Source organism: Euprymna scolopes, chromosome 43, assembly GCF_053919585.1.
Source record: "Euprymna scolopes isolate OS-2025 chromosome 43, ASM5391958v1, whole genome shotgun sequence".
In the NCBI taxonomy this organism is placed as follows: domain Eukaryota; kingdom Metazoa; phylum Mollusca; class Cephalopoda; order Sepiida; family Sepiolidae; genus Euprymna; species Euprymna scolopes.
This window is the reverse complement of record NC_136524.1, coordinates 46,764,587-46,785,395: the sequence shown is the minus strand read 5'-3', so window position 1 is coordinate 46,785,395 and position 20,809 is coordinate 46,764,587. Positions and strand designations below refer to the sequence as shown.

The 20,809-nt window shown below is 33.4% G+C and overlaps 1 protein-coding gene and 1 long non-coding RNA gene across 4 annotated transcripts in view; one reads left to right on the top strand and one right to left on the bottom strand.

Annotated features, from left to right (window-relative positions):
* The window catches only part of LOC145268321 (uncharacterized), a 100,047-nt gene that overhangs the window by 52,188 nt on the left and 27,050 nt on the right, over positions 1–20,809 (bottom strand). The window contains exon 1 of one of the 2 annotated variants that reach the window (XR_013864873.1): positions 3,704–3,800. The exons of the other annotated variant lie outside the window; for it this stretch is intronic. This is a non-coding gene — a long non-coding RNA (uncharacterized LOC145268321). Of the gene's footprint in view, positions 1–3,703; positions 3,801–20,809 lie in introns of those variants that run through there. 2 annotated transcript variants of the gene reach the window in all.
* Positions 2,430–20,809, top strand: part of LOC145268320 (uncharacterized) — a 62,936-nt gene continuing 44,556 nt past the window's right edge. The window contains exon 1 of one of the 2 annotated variants that reach the window (XM_080123808.1): positions 2,430–2,704. The gene's annotated coding sequence lies outside the window, so the exon portion shown is untranslated. Of the gene's footprint in view, positions 2,705–5,138; positions 5,492–20,809 lie in introns of those variants that run through there. The other variant, XM_080123809.1, reaches the window with a different exon arrangement.

Genomic DNA, 20,809 nt, shown 5'->3' with positions numbered 1-20,809 from the left:
TATTTCTAGTCGCAACTTTGAAAAACCCCTTGCAAATGCGACTGTTTCACTTGCAATGTAGAGCCTTGTCTATTTATTAGCCTATCCACAAGAGAAGAGTTAAACACAAGGTCAGTTTTCTGATGTGGAGAAAAAAAAAATCCAGTTCTCAATGACTGGGCACTCTGAATTCGGATAAAAATAAAAATCCCTTTCACTGCCTGTTGGTGTCCCATAAGTGTTCAGAATAAAAACACAACTCGTTATTTAGTGAAAACAAAATATATTAAGCAGAAAAGCAAACACAACAAATGAACAGACAATGTGGGTATACGCCAGTCCAACTGCCAAATTTACATAACAGTTCATTTTTTTTTCCAAATCACTACTTATCAAGTCCTAAAGGCCACTTGAGGACAAGGGTTAATTGTTTGTGTTAGGTGGATGGCGAAACTAAAATCTTGAAGATTGCAGACGATGGTTAAATCCAGGCAGAATTTGATATATTAAAAGGACAGCTCAATAATAGTTTGTTTACACTGGACTTGAAAATTAACACGTTGTAGTCAGCTGGAAAACAGCCCCTTAGTATTAGTTCCATAGACAAACAGTTCTAGAAACTGTGCACATGGAAGTTCATAGATAAGTCAACAATAATTTGCTAACAGTGATTTTTTTTTCTTTTTTATAGAAATCGCTTAAGACAAGGTGTGAAGCCACATGCTGTAAGGAATCAACAAGAACAAAAGATAATCATCACAAAGACAGGAGATGCCAAGTGGCCGCCTTAGTTTCGAAAACAAAAACCCAAAGGATATACATAGTCAGAAAACAGTCAGCAGGAAGAGAGTTCCAGAAGCCTGCAATTCTTAGAAAAGAAAGCTACTGGAATAGGAAGCTGTATTACAATGAGGTATCAAAAACAGCGAATTGATGGAGACCAATAGATCAACTAGTCAAACGAGCTGGAACAAAGGAAGCAGGAAATAGCTCAGATAATTCTGAAGAGCACTTTCCATAATAATATTTGTAGAAAAGATTGAAACTTTGAGAGGGGTGGGGAGTAACTGTATTTCTCACTATAAACTAACCTTGTGTCTAGTTTGCCTATGTGATGTGTGCATGGAACGGGGGGGGGGCGCTAAATATATTTGAACCCAAGAAGAAATGATGACAAATCAGGTAGAACGGCTTGAGTTTTCCTGTCTACTTGTCTCCCCACAAGGGCAAAGTTAGATAAAAGGTCGGATTTTAACGTTTTAGGGGGGGGGGCATTTCCGCTTCTCCAAAAAAAGGGGTGCTCTGGATTGGAACAAAAATAAAATAAAGATGCCTCTGTCTGCAAGGACTTTTTCTTCGCTGACCGAGGACAGAATAGAGTAAGTGTAGCATGAGAAGACATACTACACTTTGATCCAAGGCAAAAGGCTAAAGATTTAGTTCAGTAAAGGGATAGTGATCTTTCATTTTTCTATTTGCATGTCATACGTCGCACTTGCTTTACTAATATATCAGCTCCTGCCGTGCAGGCATATAGTTATGTACGTAGTATCATATCAGCTTACAGGACTTAGAGTACAGGCAAAGAAACATTTATGTGGCTTAGATTAAGTATGCACAGTAGTAGATGTAAGCAAAACAAGACAGAAAGATAAGATAATTGGTGTTACTGTTGTTGTATATTGAATATCTATATATATCTATCTCTCTCACTCTCTCTCTCTCTATATATACACACACACACACGCGCGCGCAATATAACCCCGGGATACGGCATTAAAAATTAGTAACAAAATACAGTACAGTACAGTATATAATACACATGTATATAATAAAATAACATTATAAATATCACCGTAAGACTGGGTGAATACCATAACCAGGGGTCGGAAAAACATCGTATTTCATATCGTAACCTGAAAAAAACATATCCTAGTGCCACCGTATTTCGGGGTTCTCATATATATATATATATATATATATATATATATATATATATATATATATATATATATATATATATATATATATATATATATATATATATATTGCAGTCATCATCTACATACAGTACTGTTTCGTTGTATCACAACTTATCAGTGCGGCTAGACTCTGCGCCGCCTCTCCCAAGCCGAGCAATATCCATCTATATCTATCTATATAATAATCTATATGTACAATTTTAAATAAATAAATATTAAGCTTTTATATTGAAAAAGGTTTTTCTTTCTAATCGAGCACTTTGTTGGAATTCTTTCCCCAAAAAACAGTAAACAAATATATATATATATATATATATATATATATATATATATATATATATATATATATATATATATATATATATATATATATATTAGGGGGAAAGAAGAAATAGAGAAAAGGTGTATTGTTTTCAGTTTTATTATTATTATTATTATTATTATTATTATTATTATAGCAAAGTTTTTTTTTTGTTTTAGTCTTTTTGGGTTTTTTTTATTTTTTACTTAGTTCAATCAACGCTGAGAGGGGGAATATAGGTAAAAGACACGAAAGGGAAAAAAGAAAGAGGCAGAGAGAGAAAGAAAGAAAGAAAGCGAGTGAGTATTGGGCTGTGAAGACAGGAAAACAACAGAACCACGAGAATCGAAAGAGGACAGCATTTTTCGGTACATAAGAACGATTTCGCCGGAGTCGGGTGCAATTGACGATGGAAAATGCAACATTCCTTCATCCAGACACGGTACGCACTATTATTATTATTATTATTATTATTATTATTATTATTATTATTATTATTATTATTATTATTAACTTATGGTCAACTATTATTTTTTAATCTGTTGGTATGCAAAAGTAAAATACTTTGATATAAAACATTTTGTTTAAGAAAAGAAGGAAAACAATAAGTCAATGCGTGCGCTCTCCCTCTCTCTTTCAATTTCTCGAGTTAGAACACTCTCTAGCAATACGTATTCTAACCATAAATGGAGACGAAGCAGCTTAGCACGCAAAGTATGGCAGTGTATGACGAACTGTCTAAGTAATAACCACGCGAATAAAGGAAAACGTCAATGAACCAGTCTGTGAATAAATTAAATATGTAGGTAATTTTGGCGAAATCATTTTCCTATGTTAACTTTAGTAGTGGTAGTAGTAGTGAGTACAGATTCTTACAGCGCAATTATGCAAGATTCTAAGTATACCAGGTCACTCGTGACCCGATGAGTCAGTATATATATATATATATATATATATATATATATATATATATATATATATATATATATATATAACCAGATATTTTGTAACCTCGTCAATAAATAAGGTGAGGTGCTCTCTCTAGTGCCGAGCTATTTTTTTTAAATCGTATTTTCAAGTTTAATTAAAGTTTTATAATTTTTTTTATTCAACTGTAAGGTTATAAAGTACAGAATAGGTACAAAACACCCTCCCCATGTTAAGAATGGTTTTTTAAATAATCACGTTATTATTTACGTCCGGATCACTCTCTGCATTAGTACCATAAATAAATATTATTTTGTTCCTAGTGTTAGTAAATAGTAGATCATTCTTGTATTTATTCTTACTAAATTTGAAATCAGCAGATAATCATGTTATCTATAATAAATTAGAAGGATTTAAATATAATGTGGGGCAATTTTTTTTATATATATTTTTTTGCCTTTTAGAAGAGAAAAAAAAGCACAGTATTTACAGCGAATGAATAAATATCTCAAACCTGTCTCGGATTTCCTGCTAGATCTTGGCTTTCGTTAAATATACATATATGATTTAAAAACACCAAACTTAATATCAAGTATTCATAAATATAGCAATGTCTACCTTTAGTTTATGAAGTTAGATTTTTTACATTTTTTATTCGGTTGTGTGTGTGTGATTGCAGTACATTTATCTACAAGAATAAAGTGCTGGTCTTTAAGAAACGCGTCTCCATTTTCATGCTAAGTAAGATATAGGTCGTATGTAATAATAAAAATTTAAGCGTTTTTTTTCTTGTTGTTTTTTTTTTCAATTTTTTTTTTTTTTTTTTTTTGCAAAAGTCTTTTTAGTTTTTTGTTGATTTACTTTCGCCTTGGTAAATCCATCCTTCCTCTGGTTCGTTTTGTTATGGTACCCCCCCCCCAAAAAAAAAACGGTAAGTTGTTGTAGAACGCATAAAAGCAGCGTGTAGGTCAGCTGACCTGCTTAATGGTCAGCTGACCTACACCGTGGATCCGACCACGTGTTCGCCGAAATGAATGGTCAGAGGAAAAAAAAAGAAAGAAATAGAAAACTTTCGCTGCAATCATTTGCTCTCACCTGTTGGCTAAAACATTAATGGACAAAGGTCATTCATACGTTGACCCGTTTATATATATATATATATATATATATATATATATATATATATATATATATATATATATATATATATATATGTTTTTGTAATCTTGACCAACAACATCTTTTGCTGTTTGTAAATATATGTACTAAAATTTTGTATTTATTTAGTAATCACGCAAATCACCTGTCACACACACACACACACATATATATATATATTAGTTCAGTTCAATCTAAAAATGTCTCCTATAACAATGTATACATTTACAACATACATATGCGTGTGTGAATTAATCTTGGTAGAAATTAACGTTTTCTGTTTATTTTTTAAATAATTTTTATATTTAGTTAATTGTTTAAATGTACATTTTTGTGTGTATGTTTTTAGAAAATCTTTAAAAAGAATAGATTTTAAAAATGTATGAAAATCGCATTGTTCAAAAGACTGCATAAAGAATATTTCCAGTAATATTTTTATTTGTGTAAATTCCCTCATTTCTTGTAAAAATCGCATATTTTAAAATAAAAAAAACACAAGAAAAACAATTTATAGGTTTAATGAATAAGAAATTATTGTCTATCTAAAAATAAAATAAACTTAAAACACTATCTAAAATTATTTTTCAATAAAAAAAATGTCACTTGTAAATTTTCCCCGAAATGAAAATATATGAAATATGTTCAAAAATATCAACATTTTAATAATGCTCAAATAATATCAATAAAATTAATGTAAGTTAAAAAAAAAAAAAAAAAAAGAATAAACCATTTTACTTCCTCGTTTGGTTTCAGTGATTTGAATTTTTATATATTTTTTTAGTTTTGTTTTGTTTTGTTTTTGTTTTTTCCACAATAACTGACAAAAACGGGAACTTGTCTTTTTTACGGCGATAATTATCATTTAACTTTTCGACGCTTTTATGAATCGTTGAGCGATCTTAATTATTTAATATTGTTCTATTTTATAAATTTTAATTTTGTTGCCGTGGGGAAAAAGCAAAAAATTTAAACGAGAAAAAAATATGCATTTTTTTTTTTACGACTCCTTCGGCGGAGATTCAGATTCAGTTTGTAAAATGTCTACACAATAAGAAGAATATTTCTTTCCGTTACTAATTTTTCACGGTATTACCGTGAAAAATTAGGAAAAAGGGAAGAAAAATCCTTACAATGAAGAAATAAGGTAAGAATATATCGTTTCGTATAAAGATAATACTTATTTTTTGAAATTATTTATATCGAATATCTACATATGCAATTTATATAGAGAGGATATATATAAGTCAAAAAGCAAAGATTCGATATCTACAAATTTATGTCATGTCGCCAATTTTTTCTTTTTCATTTTTTTTATTTATAAATTATTTTCGATATTTCACTCCGTTATATATATATATATATATATATATATATATATATATATATATATATCATGCATGTGTGTGTGTTGAGGTTTTACTTTTCTCCATAAATAAGATAAAATGATACTAAATTAAAAAAAAAAATGTTTTTGGCAAAAGACGGAATCCAATTTATTATTTATGCAATAAATTTACAAGTTTCGAACTTGAGTCGATCTTCTAAAAGGGTATCATTTTCTTTGTTGACGACAATGGACTTTAATATTAAATTCTTATTACACTGTTAATTTAACTAACTCTATATTTATACAATTATGTTAAATACCCACTTCTCGTGTATCTGTGTTTCGCGCCTCTACGTGATATTTGCACATTATTTATTTGTGATACTTGTGCACTTTACAGACCGTGCTCTATTTATTTATTTGTTTGTTTTAGATAGGATTTTCAAGTTAAATTCGATTTATACGGTATCTTTTGTTCGTTAAATTTGCTAAATAAAAGTACAGAGCAATTAACAAAACCCTTCTTCCTGCGTTAAGAATAACTTTCTAAATAACGTTATTATTCCACCACGATCAGTAAACCCAGTTTACTAAACTGCACAAGCCTCCTCTCCTGATGTTAAGAATTGGTTTCTAAATAATAACTTTGTTATTTCGGCACGGTCCGTAAACCACACACACACACACACACACACACACACACACACACACACATATTATTGATCGATTACTTATGGAAATCAGAAATGCAATAGCGTAGTGCTACAATGAATTTTTATAATCTTACTTTAAAGAAATATATAAAATCCTCCAGAATACATTTCGGTGTTTAACAAACAAGTCATTTGTCTTTCGTTAATAGTTGATAAAAAAAAAAAAGTGAATTGCTGAATTACTCTGTAATCCATCAAAATTCGATAGTCTGTCGAAAAGAAAGTGATTTAAAAACCGGCTGTAAGTTTTTTAGCGAATCTTTTATTCAAAGCATTCTATAAATAGAATTTTTTTTTTAATTACCATAGCAACAATTAATTATAGTTTTATAGCAATTTGATTCAGTTAATAAGTTAATAACCAAATGATAACGTAATAATTAAAATTAACTTTCGAAATCATATGTTTAAATAATAATTCCGGGGGGGGGGGCATTTTTAGTCAACGCCCGATACATCTAGTGTTCCTTCAAGTTATATATAAAACTACGAAACACGTGTCCATGTGTATGAGTTCGAATGTATTGAACTAAAAAAATACATTTTCAAAACTGCTCGAGTGCTCGATATATATATATATATATATATATATATATATATATATATATATAGAGAGAGAGAGAGAGAGCTCTTATAAGTGAAATTATATAAATATCAGAAAAAACCTATGTCGATTAATGCGCGTCAGGTTTTTTTGTGATGTTTATAAAATTTCACTTTTATATATATGTGTGTGTGTGTTCTCCTCATCTGGGGGTATTACATTTGATAAAGGAAACCATCAGCATTTAGGTAATAATGCGCCAATGCGGTGCTAATGCACTTACTGATCCGCGCTATTTTTTAAATCGTATTTCCACGTTTAATTAAAGTTTTATGATATGTTTTTTTATTAACCTTACAATGTAAGGTTAAAGTATAGAATAGGTACAAAACACCCTCCCCTCCCCATGTTAAGAATGGCTTTTTAAATAATAACGTTATTATTTCAGCACGGATCACTCTCTGCATGAGTACCGGTAATGCTTTGCGCTAAATTATCGTGGGCAAAATAAATAAAGGACGCACGCACGCACACACACACACACACACACACACACACGTGTGTGTCATGTAAGCCTTAGTTATTCACTGAAATCTTCCATATTTCCTTCAAAAACGCCTTATTTACAAATAAGCTACGTATACAGAATACGGATCCTACTAAAATAATAACGTTATCATTTAGAAATCCATTCTTAACACAGGGAGAGTGGCGGCAGTAGTGTTACCTATTCTGTACTTTCACCTAACAATTTAATAAAAGATACCGTAAAAATGTAATTTAACTTGAAAATCCTGTCTAGAAAAAATAGCACGATCCGTATTCTGCATAAGTAACACATAATCAATTCCTCCTTATGAATTGCAGCATCGATTTTTTTTTTTTTTTTTTTTTTTTTTTAGCGTTTATCATAAAAAATATGGTTATCTTTACGATTACTGTTTCCAATTCACTTTCGATTGCTCGTTGTTTTTAATTGATTCTTTTGTGGTGTATTTTGTTAATTTTTAGGTGAAAGTATATACAAATTAAGTAAGTCTCCCATCCCATGTTAAGAAGGGCTTTCCTTGACAATAAATTATTATTAATTTAAAATCAATAAATATTTATTATTTTAAAATTACTACCAACAAGGGAAGATGTTGCCCTAAACAAAATCAAATCAAAAAGACAATTAAAATAATCGTTTTTAGCATCGGAAAATCAACGCAATTTTTTCTGCTACCGATTCCGATACTCCTAAAAGTTCCGATTTTTCCGATTAATCCCAACACTAATATATAATATAATATATATATTAGTGTTGGGATGATTTTATATATATAGAGAGAGAGAGAGAGTTTAAGGGCAAATAGATTCACTGATTGATATAATTATTAAGTGAATAATTTTGTGCTACAAAACAGTGTCAAGAATTGTAAATGTCAACTGAATTAAAGGAATAAATTGTAAGATGGTCAACATCATGAAATTTGGAATCTAGTTTATTATCATTTATTCACTATTATGCTCTTTTATTATATTGAGCTTCTTAAATAAGGATTGGTGTGTATAAAAAGGAAATCTAAGTGAATAAAGAATATTTCCATCGACATACAGTCCTGTTTCGTTGTATCACAACTCATTCATCAGTACTGCTAGACTAAGCACCTCTCCCAAGCCGGAGATTGAACCTAGAACCATCGTGTTGACAGTCAGCAGTTCTACCGATCGACCCACGGGAGCGACGCCCATAAATTATCTCACCAAATGTCTATTTAAACAAACATTTGTCCATCACAAGTGAACGTGTCTGTGTGTTTGTGCCTGTCTGTCTATGTACATTTCCCTATGCAATAACTGTGTCAGTTGTCAATCTACAGACTCGAAATGTTATATACAGGGTACTGAGATTTGGGAAAATCTTTGTAGTCAGTTTTCGGCCAGAAATTTGGTTGTTAAATGGTCACAATTCAACGATTTGACCTTTGAGAACTCTACCAAACTCCTCCGACAATTTTGGGTCTAAACACTTGAAATTTTAGATATAGGTTCCTTGAACATGGATCTAACTTAATAACTTGATTTGAGCCCAAAAAATAAATGTTAAGGGGTCATAATAGGGGTCAAAGTTAGAAAAAAATTTGATTTTTTTGGTGTTTACCAAATTACTTAGACAATTTCTGGTCTAAACATTTTTAATTTTTCATAAAGGGCATTCAGAGATAGGGCAAGCTTTTTAATCGGTTTAGGTCGAAAATTTGAGCTACCAATATATAAATGTATGTATGTATGCGTTGCATGTCTGCCTAAAATTTTCGACAGAGGCGACGGATTTTCACAAGATACTGATCTTGAAGCTTCAGACGGCAAATACCGAAAAATTGGCTAAAAACATGAATTTCTTCACCCTCAACAGGGCACTTTTTTACATGGAGGGGTCGCTTTTTCCGCCGATATTTTCAAAAGTCATCCCCTCTTTTCGATTGTCTAACCTTAAATTAAACTTATGTCACTTCCGTTTGACGGTGGTCGTAACAGCAAAGACGTCAGGTTTTTTTCCCCCATTCTTTTCCTCCTTGACGGCACGGGTTCAAGCCTGCCTTCCTACTACCACTTTTTTTTTTTTTTGCTTTGCTCAACATACACCTCCAAACACCCGGGCAACGCCGGGCTGAAATGCTAGTATATATATATATATATATATATATATATATATATATATATATATATATATATATATATATATAAATGGTTGGAGTCAGTTGTTTGATGGTTGGAGAAAATATGGAATACATATCTGATATAATTAATATTTAGATGACTTTAAATTAAGAGCTCTAATCCATACACTATTTTCTGTAAATTTAAGGTAATAATAATTTATGAAAATATATTTGTGACAATTAAGTTACACAGAGAATTTTATGTTTCATCTTCATAGTAAATCGTCAGGCTAAAATGTGCAGCTTAACTGCCCTAAATATATTTGGTGCTTCTTTTGAATAAGAACGAAAATTGAAATATTGAATTCCAATTAAAACCAATGGCATCTACTTAATTGTCATGTCGAAATTAGTAAAATATCCAAAAATTACGAAAAACGATAAAGTGGAAAATTAATTATTAATCAAAATACTTTTCGAAGTAAATTGCATATACTTTAATAGTAAACAAAATTTTAAACTATGAGTTACTTGTTTAAATTATAATTATGGCAGATTAATGGCTAGCGAAATCATGAAAGTACATATTTTATGTAATAATGCAGTAATATGTTATTGATTGTGACATGACAATTAAGTAGATAACATTGGTTTTAGTTTAAATTGATAAAAAAATTAAGATAATATTAGCTTTTAATGGAAATTATATTTTGCAAATTTTGATTACACACATGCCCGTAAGAGAAAAATGAAGTCTAATACAAGACACGGGAATATAATTATATTTATATAAATAGATATCGTAAGTTATTACCAGGGCTATGACAACAGAATATTCTTTTCATTGTTTTGACTCTCTAGTATATATCCGACACAGTTAGACACAGTCAGGACTCCAAATAAATCTCACAGTCAGAAAATAACATTAGAATAAAATCTTCTCAGAATGCTGTGGAAACATTGATCGATCCACAAAGACTCCTTGCAGTGTTTATATAATTCTATTTATTTATAAACTATTCACGCATTGAACACTTTTGCATAAATATTGGTTTTTAGTTCATGGTTATAATTAGGGCTGTGACAACAGCGTATTCTTTTCATTCTTTCGACTCTCAATCATATATCCGACACAATAAAACACAGTTAATCAACCGAGAACCACATCAGTCTATATAAAAAAATATAAGATATTAACGGATATATACTCAAGAGTCAAAACAATGAAAAGAATATGCTGTTGTCTCAGCCCTAGTTATGACAATATATTTATGGAAATTAAGCTACACAGAGTTTTAGGGAATCATTAGACTAAAATCTATAACTTACTGCCCAGCTCTACTCGCATATTGAGCACTGTTGGAATAAATATGAACATTAATACATAAAATATATCTCCTTATGAAATTTTATGTAAATACATGAAATAATTATTATTATTAATTAGTGCTATTTTTCCGGAATTGTCCTTCGAAAATTGATGAGACTCTTGATTCTGTAATTATCAGTCCAAAGATGGTTGTTAGAATTATTGCTGATCTTGACCAATTTAAGGCTTCCAGTCCTGATTTAATTCCTGTTGTTCTCAAACCTTGTGCATCTGAACTTTCTTTCATCCTCTTGAAATTATTCAATCTCCGTTTTTTTTTTGTTTTTTTTTTTTACTCATGTTCACCCTTTACATATCGTATCACCACTTGGACGTAAGGGGCTACTATTTGGGGCCATGTCTAGGAAAGATTAACAAGATATTTGTTTATGTTACATTTAAACTTTTGCATATCAGTACAGCCAGGGAAGCAGGCAGCAGGAAGGGAATTCCAAAGTCTAGCTGTTCAAGGGAAGAAAGGATTAGAATAGAAAGTTTTCTACCATTTAGGGACAACAACAGTGAAGGGGTGAGATCTTATTGCTAAGCAGATTTGAAGGTGATATGTACGTCGAGGGGGTACAAGTGAAACGAGTTCATCAGAACATTCGATTAGTATATTTGTAAATATCAATTAATATCTGTTTGTCTCAGTCCTGTTTCTCTTCTTGTTGGAAGGAGTCCTCTGTTGTCCCTATCTTAAAAATGCTGGCGATCAGTCTGACCCAACTAAGTATCATCCTGTTAGTATTCTCTCTGTTATTAGCAAAGTTTTTGAGAGATTAGTTAGCAGCGGGTTTGTTCATATTCTGAAAAGTCTGCGCCTCTTTAAGTTATGTTCAGGATGGTTTTCGTTCAACACTAAATGGATCTGTCGGTTTATGGATAATTAAGACGAGGGTAGGGTCATTGTGTTTGACATTTAAAAGGCGTTCAACAGTGTTGCATTCTGGTCTTTTACATAAACTTTGAGGTTATGGTATTGGTGGTAAAGTTCTTGAAATTGTTAGGTCTTTTCTTTCTGAGCGAGGCTTGTGGGGAACTTTGGATGGAGTATCTTCATTTTCATTTTCAATCAATGCTGGTGTTCCTCAGAGCTCTATTCTAAGTCTAACACTGTTTCTTCTCTATATCAATGACCTTTCAGAGAATATTCAGAAAATTAACATTTCTATTCTGCTATTGGTATTGCTTCTCAACCATCTTCCTCAGATCAGTTGAAATATGCAGTTGATCTACAAGTTGATTTGGGTTCAGTTAAGAAATGGCTTATTTTATTTGATCCTGTTAAGACTCAGTTATTATGCTTATATTTTGTTTAATTTTCGATTTCTGAGCGATTATCGAAACCCCCTCAAATGACTATCTAATGTCTGCCATTTTTTTCTTGGTATAACATAATACTCGAGACTACTTGTTTTTCTAACTAAATAAATGCTTTAAAATAAGTTGAAACACAAATACAAAAGAAAACTTATCCGGGCTGCCTTTGGTAACATTTATTTGTAATATATTTGTTTCTTGGCTACTTTCTCAGTTTGTTTGACTGTACTAATAAATGTCCTAATGTTTTTAGTACTACTTTCTCACAAAAAATATAACTGGAGCAGATATATACAAAAAATAATATTTGACCGTAATGGATTAAAAATAGAATTTACAGGCTACTTCAGTATCATTCTCAATAATAAACCATCAATTGAATCTACCAAGAAGCAAATTTCTTATAAAAAATCAGATATAATCTTGTACATGTTTCTCATCTATATGTAACTTTGATACATTCAAATTGAATTATTATTATTATTATTATTATTATTATTATTTATTTTTAGTCGAATATGTATTAAAAAAAATGAAAATACAGGAAAAAAATTATGGTGTCATATTCTAAAAATCATATGATTGATCTTGGGTCATGATTGATAGTGACTCTGAATAAATGCAAGTAACCGCCTAACAAATACCAGTGATCACCAGTCCTCGCCATTGAGAACAGAAACTTTAATTTGGGGGCAGTCCAATTGAGACTGATACTAGTCATGGCCGACAATGAATGCTGCGAACTGACAATGACAGTTGGAAAGACAGTCAGTGTCTGCAAGTAACAGCTTCAAAATGCCACTGTCAGTAACCCTCAGTGCCAGTCACAGGGATCTGGTGGATGCTAGTGCTCAACAATGCCCGAAAGTTGAAGACGGCCGATTTTAGTTCAGAGAAGTCTAATGGAGGCTGACACTGATGATGACTGCCAGTTGCAAAGGCAACCAGTACCCACAAGTAATCACCCTAAACCAATGTCAATCGCCAGTAACCCCCAGTGATTACAGTGACTTCCGTTACTTGCCACTGCCAGACAATGCCCCACAATGGAAGTTAGATGATTTCATTTTGACCGCAGTTACCAGTGCCCGCTATTTTCCAGGGTTGACAACTGTAGTTTAATTTGTTTTCGGGGGAGGGGGGATGCTTTACCGAATTTGTTATGGCTTTGTGTCATACTTCTACCAGGCAATGCCGATACACAAATCCTGCTAGTTTATTATATTTAAAGACAATATTGAAATGAAACAAGAAATTGTGGAATGTAATTGGGTGGGGTTGTTAACTTGGCTAACACTGTCTATTTCCTATGACATTATATGACATAGACAACAAGCAATGACTATCTATTTCCTATGACATAGACAACAAGCAATTCAATAAAAGGATTAAAGTTTAATGAAATGATTGTACATAAATTTTATTTATTTTCAATAAAATTTTTATTATGGTGTGCGAAATTTTAAGTAGGATGGCCCTTGGAGCAAATGCGGTATTATGGTGATTGATGATTCCTGTTAAAAGTAGGAAACATATTTTCTAGTTATCATGGCAAAGGATGACCAACGCCACACATTTTCTCCACACTTTTGAATGGCCTTGTGCCTGATTTGTTTAAAATTTAATTTTAAAAATATTTTCTTTGAATAAATATTTCTTATAAAATTGGTTCTCTCTATCACTGTAAACACTTTGTCACATCTGAGCAAAAATAAAAGCATTACAAGCAAAGTTGTATAAAAAGGAAAGTATGTTTTAATGCAAACAAAAAGAAGTTGGAGCGTTAAGAAAAAAAACACAGAAACCAATGTTAACTCAGGAACAAATAGAGTTGGCAAATACAAAGATGGTTCAAGTTTAGCGACTGGTAACATTTCAGTTTCTTTGTATAAAACGTAGAAATAACAAATTAACTGAACTTGTGCAACGGGATTGAGATCTCATTCCAGGGCTCTACATTGTGAGTGAAACAGTCACATTTGCGAGTGATTTTTCAAAGTGGCGACTAGAAATAATGAAACTCTTATCTTTTGGCGATTGTGTTTCAATCACTGACAATCTTCCAAAGTTCACTACTGAGTGAAAAATATCTTTTCAACCTTTTTTTTTTTTTAAATAAAACGAACAAAGTTAAATTATTTAAGCAATAAGAGTTTAATAGAACAATATACTTTTATTTTTTAACAAAGGCTGTTTAAAAAAAAAACATCTGAAGAAATTAGAATGTTTACACCTTCAAGTATCAACATAAAATTTGTTGTAAATTTAGAATTACACTTATTAAGAAAGAAAACACAGAAAAATATTTATGATGTACATACTCGTCACAGAACTAAGATGTCATATTCTAAAAATCATGTGGGTTTGGCTAATAACTTTTCTATTTGGCTATTAAACGAAAATATTTAGTTGTCAAAGGTCAACTAAAGATAAATTTGTCCGTAGAGCCCTGTATTCAGAAATTAATGACTGATATTACTAAAGAACTGCAGACCTTAAATCAAATTGACAATATGAGGCATATCATATAAGGTACAAGACCTACTCATAAGCACCACCGTGGTGATATAAGGCATATCATATAAGGTACAAGACCTACTCATAAGCACCATCGTGGTGATATCAGGCATATCATATAAGGTACAAGACCTACTCATAAGCACCATCGTGGTGATATCAGGCATATCATATAAGGTACAAGACCTACTCATAAGCACCATCGTGGTGATATCAGGCATATCATATAAGGTACAAGACATACTCATAAGCACCGTCGTGGTGATATCAGGCATATCATATAAGGTACAAGACCTACTCATAAGCACCATCGTGGTGATATCAGGCATATCATATAAGGTACAAGACATACTCATAAGCACCGTCGTGGTGATATCAGGCATATCATATAAGGTACAAGACCTACTCATAAGCACCATCGTGGTGATATCAGGCATATCATATAAGGTACAAGACCTACTCATAAGCACCATCGTGGTGATATCAGGCATATCATATAAGGTACAAGACATACTCATAAGCACCGTCGTGGTGATATCAGGCATATCATATAAGGTACAAGACCTACTCATAAGCACCATCGTGGTGATATCAGGCATATCATATAAGGTACAAGACATACTCATAAGCACCGTCGTGGTGATATCAGGCATATCATATAAGGTACAAGACCTACTCATAAGCACCATCGTGGTGATATCAGGCATATCATATAAGGTACAAGACATACTCATAAGCACCATCGTTGTGATATCAGGCATATCATATAAGGTACAAGACCTACTCATAAGCACCATCGTGGTGATATCAGGCATATCATATAAGGTACAAGACATACTCATAAGCACCATCGTTGTGATATCAGGCATATCATATAAGGTACAAGACCTACTCATAAGCACCATCGTGGTGATATCAGGCATATCATATAAGGTACAAGACATACTCATAAGCACCATCGTGGTGATATCAGGCATATCATATAAGGTACAAGACCTACTCAATAGCACCACCGTGATGATATCAGGCATATCATATAAGGTACAAGACCTACTCATAAGCACCATCGTGGTGATATCAGGCATATCATATAAGGTACAAGACATACTCATAAGCACCATCGTGGTGATATCAGGCATATCATATAAGGTACAAGACATACTCATAAGCACCATCGTGGTGATATCAGGCATATCATATAAGGTACAAGACCTACTCAATAGCACCACCGTGGTGATATCAGGTATATCATATAAGGTACAAGACCTACTCATAAGCACCATCGTGGTGATATCAGGCATATCATATAAGGTACAAGACTTACTCAATAGCACCACCGTGGTGATATCAGGCATATCATATAAGGTACAAGACCTACTCATAAGCACCATCGTGGTGATATCAGGCATATCATATAAGGTACAAGACCTACTCATAAGCACCGTCGTGGTGATATCAGGCATATCATATAAGGTACAAGACCTACTCATAAGCACCATCGTGGTGATATCAGGCATATCATATAAGGTACAAGACATACTCATAAGCACCGTCGTGGTGATATCAGGCATATCATATAAGGTACAAGACATACTCATAAGCACCGTCGTGGTGATATCAGGCATATCATATAAGGTACAAGACCTACTCATAAGCACCGTCGTGGTGATATCAGGCATATCATATAAGGTACAAGACCTACTCATAAGCACCACTGAAACTAGTTACTCAGATAATATTAGCGACACATTACCCATAGAGAAAGAGACAATCAGTGCCATTTTTGAAACATTTGACCTTAACCCATCCCAACCAACACCTAAAAGAGGAAATTCAACGACCCACTGAATATCGACCCAAAGTGAAAACATTATTAACAAGCTTTTGCAGTTCAAAAAAGTTTAAGGGGGTATTAAGATATGAACTCTTCCGAACTGTATAAATAGACCGAGGGGTACCGACTCTCGGTGTTGCCTGTGTACTTTTGTAGTACGCCATCTTAGCGTTATGCGCTATGACTGTTGTTCTTTGTATATACTGTTTTGTTCTCAAATAAAAAATAACCTTGTTTGTGTCTTCCTCGGTGACTCTTCTGGGTCACAACAATATATTAGCAGAGAGACCTGATGTTGCCCAGGATTGATTCAGAATTGCCGAATGTTTCACTCTTCCAATACTTCCAATGTCATCGAAATCGGTGATCGCCCATTTTTCAGTCAGATTGATTGATTGCCTACTCTAATTGGGCACCCACTATGGTGCACGGTAAGGAAGCTTCACATGCCTTCCCACAGTGACTTAGTCCAAAATACATTCTAATTTACTTTGCACTGTAAACAACCTACTGTTGATTTTATAAAATTATTTTTATATAATGGCTTGAATTAGTTTAAAATGCAAAAGTCAAGTACTCACCTGTGTGTCCGACAATGACGGCCAGTATGTGAGCCTCCTAGACCTTTTTCTCACAACTTGGCCTGAACTATTTTCAGTTTCCATTCTGTCTCCTCTTGGATCTTCCGACCACTCAGTTGTATCAATTAAGAAAAAAATGAAAAGTAATAAGTCCTCAGGCGTACCTCTCCATTGTACAGTATATCGATACACTATGGCTGACTGGGATAGTTTCCGTACATTTATATTGGATCTACGTCTGTGTTTCATGTTTAAAAAGGATGTGTCCTCTATAGTATCAGACCTGACGGAATGGTTAATTGTAGGTATAGACCGTTTCATACCCTCAAAAAAGTTCCAGCAACAACCTAACAGCCAGCCATGGTTTTCTCCAGAATATGCTGCTGCTATGCGCACAGAAATCACTTTTTCCACTGCTTCCAACGTAATAGATGTATGGAAACTAAAGCCGCTTTCAAGACTGCCAACAACCATTGTAAGAAAGTAATAAAGAACGCAAGTGAGTTGTATGCTCAGTCCGTCAAGTCCAAAGTAGTTGAGCAGTGGCTTGGTTCCCACCAGTTTTGGTAAATAGCAAACAGAATCTTGAACAGAAGCGTGTGCTCTATCCCAACTATCATCAATGGACCTGAGGTAATCTCATCAGCATCAGACAAAGCCAAACTCTTTGTCAAGAACTTTGCAGCTAATTCTACTCTTTGCGACAAAGGCCACCAACCCTCAATATTTCCTCCTGTATCAGAAAACACACTATGTGATATACAAATAGCTGTAGTACATGATGTTGCCAAGCTAATCAAAAGCCTTGATTCCAGTAAAGCAACCGGCCCTGACGGTATTCCAATTATAGTACTCAAAACTTCAACCAGAACTAGCGCCCATACTTGCAAAACTGTTTAAACGTTGTCTTAAGGAGAATTGCTTCCCATCACCCTGGAAAATCTCATCAGTATGCCCTGTATTTAAGAATTCAGGTGATCGCTCATCTCCTTCTCAGTACAGGCCAATAAGTCTCCTGTGTCATGAGTAAGTTGCTGGAATCTGTGTTAAATAGAGAAGTAATCAACCATCTCAGCAAAAATAACCTTCTTAGTGACACACAATATGGTTTCCGTTCTGCTAAATCTACAGCAGATGTGCTTACAGTTATATCTCATAGGATTAGCGAATCTCTTGATAGAGCCAATCTTTCTAGGGCAATTGCTCTTGACATATCAAAGGCCTTTGATAGGGTATGGCATGAAGGTTTACTTCACAAGATCTCTAACTATGGTATAGCTGGAAATGTCTTCTCAATTATTAAATCATTTCTTTCTGACAGGTTCATAAGAGTAGTAGTTGAGGGGCAAAAATCAGAAGCTCACAGCATTAATGCTGGAGTCCCTCAGGGGTCCATCCTGGGCCCAACTCTATTCCTGATCTACATTAATGATCTTCCAAATCACATCCTTACATCATTTAGTAGACATTTATGCTGATGACACTACCATCTATGGTAACACATGTAAGACAGTAAATGACCAAGTTCTCTCCAATTCTCTCTCCTCTGATCTTGAGCACGTAGTACAATGGGGGAAAGGAGTGGCTGGTTACTTTTAATGCATCTAAAATCAAGCTTCTATCTTTACATCATCAATGTTCTGATCCCCATCTGGCATCAATTAAAATGAATGGCTCTCGTCTTGGGGAGTCCACAAGTTTTGACAAGCTTCTGGGCTTGACCTTTACTCCTGACCTTAAGTGGAATACGTACATCAAATCTGTTGCCAAGGCCGCTGGAAAAATGGTGGGATCCTTCTATCGATCCAGTAGATATCTCACTGCTGATGCAATTCTCTATCTATATAAGAGCCAGATACGTCCAAGGATGGAATACTGTTGCCACATATGGGCAGAAGCTGCTAGAAAAGACTTGTCCTGCCTTGATAGAGTTCAAAATAGACTTCGTGGCCTGGTGGGAGATGTCCTTTTCTCTTCGCTGCAACCTCTATTTCACAGAAGAGATGTTGCGAGTTTGTCTTTGCTTTATCGTTATTTTCATGGAAAGTGTTCGACTGAGCTTCAATCTATGGTCCCCTCTCGCCAAACTTTCACAAGAAACACTCGTCTAGCTGAAAACATTATCAATAATTTTCCCCACTCTTTATCTGTGCTTAAACCTCAATGTAGATTCCATGAACAAAGCTTCTTTCTTAGAACTGCACGCCTGTGGAATTGTCTTCCGTTTTCCTGCTTTCCAGCCATCTATAATATGGTTGTCTAAACAAGTTTCTGATGAGCCGTTCCACTTAAGTTAACAAATTTACCGAACTTCCATTACTATATTGTCCTTTTGACTACTGTTCACTCTTTAACTTATCCTTGAGTGGCTTCTCGGCCTTGATAAATGGGGACGCCTATGTAAAAAAAAAAAAATCATGGTCCAATTGTGCTCTAAACAGAAACCTCTGTGTGTGCCCCTGTCTTATCAAAGAACCTACTGTTGATTTTATACACTGGGATCTTCTGCTTGTGTAGTGAAAAGACTTCTCAAATGCACTTGTGATGTTAACTTTGGTCCAAATTGGACTGATTCCCTTCTTTAATTCGATATTTTGAATAATGGATTTTCTATACTTATCAGAGGCATTCTGATACAGAACCTATCTAAGAACACTCTCAGACACATAAAGTATACAGTTATTAATTTGAAAAATAGCTTTTAAAGGGGTCAAAATTACAGAATATTGGAACTTAGCAGTGCAAATATAGATTTATACGTTTAACTGTGTTAATTTTTAAAGTTTAGATAGGCATGTGTTGCTAGCTTAGATGGTAGCGAATACCACTAGAAAACCAAATGTTTTGGTTTCGCTTCTAGCTGATGGCACCCAAGTCATATTTAATTTTTTTTCTGAACTTTTGAAATCACTACTATGTATTGGGAATCAATAGAATAATCAATAGAAAAGTGGCTCCATAATACTAAATACAAAAACCTGCATGAATTAAAATATCATGTTTAAGTGTATTTTATGACCAGGCAATGCCGGGTTGCCTGCTAAATAAAGTTTGATCATGAATAACAACTGACTTATAATGTATCTTTGATCTAGATATATATCGGCAACCTTAGTAAAGGTTAGTGTCCCCAATGATGCTGTGTTAAATAGAACCGAGAGGGAAAAGATAACAAAACACCAAGGTCTTCTGTATGGCATGAAAAGACACTCGAATTTCCATCATCCCAGTAATTATAGGAGTAATCGGACTAAAAGAATTAAAAAAAACTACCTGGCAAATATACCCGGTGAACCAAGTGAAAGAAAGATACAAACAATTAAATTAAAAGAACAGTTAGAATCTTAAAATAATTTTTCGGTTGGAATGTATGAGATTGCTGGTGAATATTTGGCATCTGGTAGGATGCCCCATCCCTAACTAGAACAAAATGGTAAGAACGTTTTTTTTTTTAAAATGTCAAGTTTTTCTAATAGAGAGAGACAAACCATTTGTGAATTAGGTATAAAAAATAAAGTCTTAAAGTACTCTAGCTGAGTCTAAATAGATGAATTTCATAGACCATAATTCAATAGAGGATATATATAGGGTTTGTATTACTGTACACAT